The sequence below is a fragment of the Antechinus flavipes genome, chromosome 4 (genome assembly GCF_016432865.1).
Source record: "Antechinus flavipes isolate AdamAnt ecotype Samford, QLD, Australia chromosome 4, AdamAnt_v2, whole genome shotgun sequence".
NCBI classification, from domain to species: Eukaryota; Metazoa; Chordata; class Mammalia; order Dasyuromorphia; family Dasyuridae; genus Antechinus; species Antechinus flavipes.
In genome coordinates this window covers 425,037,304-425,041,199 of record NC_067401.1, presented here as the reverse complement: position 1 = coordinate 425,041,199, position 3,896 = coordinate 425,037,304, and the positions used below count along the sequence as shown (strand labels likewise).

Below are 3,896 nucleotides of genomic sequence, written 5' to 3'. Positions count from 1 at the left end.
ACTGAATGGATCCAACCATTCTGGAGAGCAGTTTGGAACTATGCTCAAAAAGTTATCAAACTGTGCATATCCTTTGATCCAGCAGTATTTCTACTGGGCTTATATCCCAAAGAGATGTTAAAAGAGGGAAAGGGACCCACATGTGCAAAATTGTTTGTGGCAGCCCTCTTTGTAGTGGCAAGAAACTAGAAACTGAATGAATGCCCATCAGTTGAAGAATGGCTGAATAAGTTATGGCACATGAATGTTGTGGAATATTATTGTTCTGTAAGAAATGATCAGCAGAATGATTTCAGACAGGCCTGGAGAGACTTACAAGAGCTGATGCTAAATAAAATGAGTAGAACTGAGCTCATCATACAAGGCAACAAGATTATGTGATGATCAATTCTGATGGACGAGGCTCTCTTCAACAAAAAGAAGATTCAAACCAGTTCCATTTGTTCAGTGATGAAGAGAGCTATCTACACTCAGAGAGAGAACCATGGGAATAGAGTGTGGAACACAATATAGCATTCTCACTCTCTGTTTTTATTTGCTTGCATTTTATTTTCTTTCTCAGTTTTTCTGTTCCTTCCTCCTATATCTGATTTTTCTTGTGCAGTAAGATAACTGAATAAATATGTATACATATATTGGATTTACATGTATTTCAACATATTTACTATGTATTGGACTACCTGCCAGCTAGAGGAAGGGGTGGGAGGAAGGTAGGGAAAATTTGGAACAAAAGGTTTTGCAAGGGTCAATGTTAGAAAAATTACCCATGCATATGCTTTGCAGATAAATAAATAAATAAATTGAACAAAAATAAAAGAATTTCATCTGGGGCTGCTCTGAGACAAATACCTCATTGTTTTTGTTACATTATATAAAGGGGAAAGTCCTTGAAATAAACCGACTCCAGTTTTTCACCATCTTCAGGAGTCCCACCTCATCACTTCTCCACTAGGAAGATATATATAGGAAGGCGTGGGGGCTCTAAAAAGCAATGATACATTTTCTCACCCCAACTTGGGGGTTCTAAAAAGCAAGACACAACAAGAGATGCTTACAAAAGCTTGAACAGTTCTATGGCACAGACCTAATGTCTGAGATAGAACTTATTGAGTTTGATGATACCATTCAGAACAGTGATAAATTAGTATCCTATTTCTTCGTGAGGATGGACAGCCACCTACTAAGACTGATAAGAAGAGGAGTAGTATAAAGAGCTGAAACCTGAAGCCTCCAGGTAGCTATCTTGGACTTAACAGAATAGTAACTTTGGTTGCTCTGGTTGATCAAAGACCCGAAAACCTATGGAATTGGCTTTATTTGAGTATAAACCTCAATAGCGCTATGATAAATACATAGCCATTGTACTGTGAAAAAATGATAGACCCCATGAAAACATTCAAGTATTTTTAGAGAGCTTAAAAATTAACTTTCTCTGAAAAACTCATCCCTATCAACTTTAGAAATGACTTTCAAAGCATTAACCATAGAAACTAAGCAAGTGAGCTGACCTATAGATGTGGAGACAACTGAACATATTCACAGAAAATCTGGTAAGAAATAGAAACAAGGATAAAACAATGTTAACTAGAAAGGTAAGCATTAGCAATGGAAGAGAAAGAGGTAGGTAAAATAAAGAACACCACTAGCAAACAACCAGAAATGCAAATCTACCTCCTTTAACACCTAGATCATACTCAGGCTGGATGTAGTTGTGATAAGAATGCTAATTTGGTGTTGCAGAAAGTGATTTCTATCTGTACATCTTTAAGACTGACACTGAGAAAAGAAAAGTGAGCCAGGAAAAAATGTCATGCTTGACTCTGGAAACAGATTACCTATTGGATTATTGCACACAGACTCAGGATTCCATACAAAAATGAAAGTGAAGATTAAGTATGTAGAATGAACCACTGTGTTGCATAGCTGAATAAAAGTGACAATCATTTTCCTTTTTTTATCCTTATTGGTTATTTTGACTCATTTTGTTTAGAATTAATTCTTTAATGAAAATCCACTACAGCCAAAATACAGAGATGTTTAAAATTGAAGTCTAGCTTCAGAACATGAATTACAGGTAAAATTCCTCAGTAGCAAACATGAAGTTCAACCCCAGGAGCAATTAGTAATATGAAATACACACACTTTCTCATTCAAAAGGGAGAAAAAAGTTCACACTAAATATTCTTGAGGTAGTACTTAATAAAAAAACTAAAGAGATGGTCATAATTTACTAATATTACTGCTCCTTCAGAAAGCTCAAATGAAGGAAGCTGAGACTGGCAGTCGTATACTTCACAATTAAAAGTATTTACTTAATGGAGGCTATCCCTTCAGATCGTCCCAGCATGAAACAGTCCACATGAAGTTCAGCTAAGAGTTATAATAGTCCAATCCCGTACATGTTGATGCTGTGGTAGGAGACAGGAGATAATCTTTTTGTCTTGAAAAAAACACCTCTAAAAAATAAAAATAAATTTAAAAAAGTACAGAAGGGAAGAATTCAGTCGACTACATTCTGCAATGCTCCAAAGCTTTGGCACTAAACTACTGCCTAAGGCATTGTTGCTTCTGTAGACTGCTTGCTCACAGCTGGCCTCAATGGGAGGTTTTTTCTTACTCCACGAGTTCCTTGGTTTTCTATGCTAAGTGCTTGTCCATCTCAATTAATGTATCATCTGCCATTTTTCTGTTTCATATGTTTCTCTATTCATTTAATTTATCTTTAGCTATTGTATCCTTATAATTCTTCAGTTTATTCATTGCATTAGTCCATACTTTTCTCAGGGTATCCTTAGCCTTGTTTATGTTCTGTTTTGTAAACTTGAAATTTATCAGTCAGTTAATTAAGTATTTATTAAGCGTCTACTATATACCACTGTGAAAAATTCTGGGAATATAAAGAAAAGCCAAAACAAACAAAAAGCAAACAAACAAACTCTTCTTTCAATGAATTCATTTTTTAATGGAAAATACAACATAAAAAAAAATTCTGTATTCCTGTTAACTTCAAGAATTGACCCATCAACTTCTAGGTTCAGATTTATTCCATTTTCTCTTATGGCCTTGATAGCTGCAGCTGTATAATCTGGGAAATTGGTCGTGTTTACTATATTCAGCTGAGGAAATTTCAGGGAGATTTGGCTGATCTCATTTAAAGCAAACTTTCCATTACCAATTGTTACAGGTATGTGATCCAGGGACCCAAGAAAGGACCTTACATTGAAATTTTTGTAGAAATTGTCCTAAGGGCTTCTAAAACCACAGACTTCATTTTCATGTCTTCTTGTTCCGGAGGAATTATGTGCTCCACCAAGGATGCATTAATGTTGACTCAAGATTGGAGATGTCCTTTATCTTTGTCATTGGCTCTCTTGGTAGCAAAATGTCAGATTAGCACAGTTGGATGCCAAGTTACACTCATACTCCTCAGCCTGTCTTCTGAAACAAGCCTTGTCAAGACTGAAAGATAATTACAAAACCCCTGCAATTTAATCCCAAAGCCATGGTTCAAAACAGTCCTTGAGAAACCATCAGCCATGACTTCTGCTGCCTGGGAAATGGACTTTGGTGTTTGTCACATATCATCAATGCAGACCTGCCTCCCAGTCATTTTATAAGAGCTAATTAACAAAAATTCTTTTACAACTTTTAGAAAGGCTTGAACTTAGAGAATCTGAGTGACAAATACTGCCCATATCTGGAATATAAGAAAGAGAGTTTGAAGTTTACTTAGAAAGCAGCTAGTCATTAGAAAAGGGAACACCTTGATTCTGACACATTTAGACCCAGAGAATATCATTGGTATGTCAGCATGGTTAAGATTGAGTTGAGGTTATTCAAGATAAATCAGGATAGTGCAGAATATAAACTAAGACACAATATTTGCACAATTTAAT

At 35.8% G+C, this 3,896-nt stretch overlaps 1 pseudogene; it reads right to left on the bottom strand.

Annotated features, from left to right (window-relative positions):
- Window positions 1-2,613: 2,613 nt before the first annotated feature.
- On the bottom strand, window positions 2,614-3,504 carry LOC127561615 (ribosome-recycling factor, mitochondrial-like; annotated as a pseudogene).
- Between the last annotated feature and the right edge of the window lie 392 nt (window positions 3,505-3,896).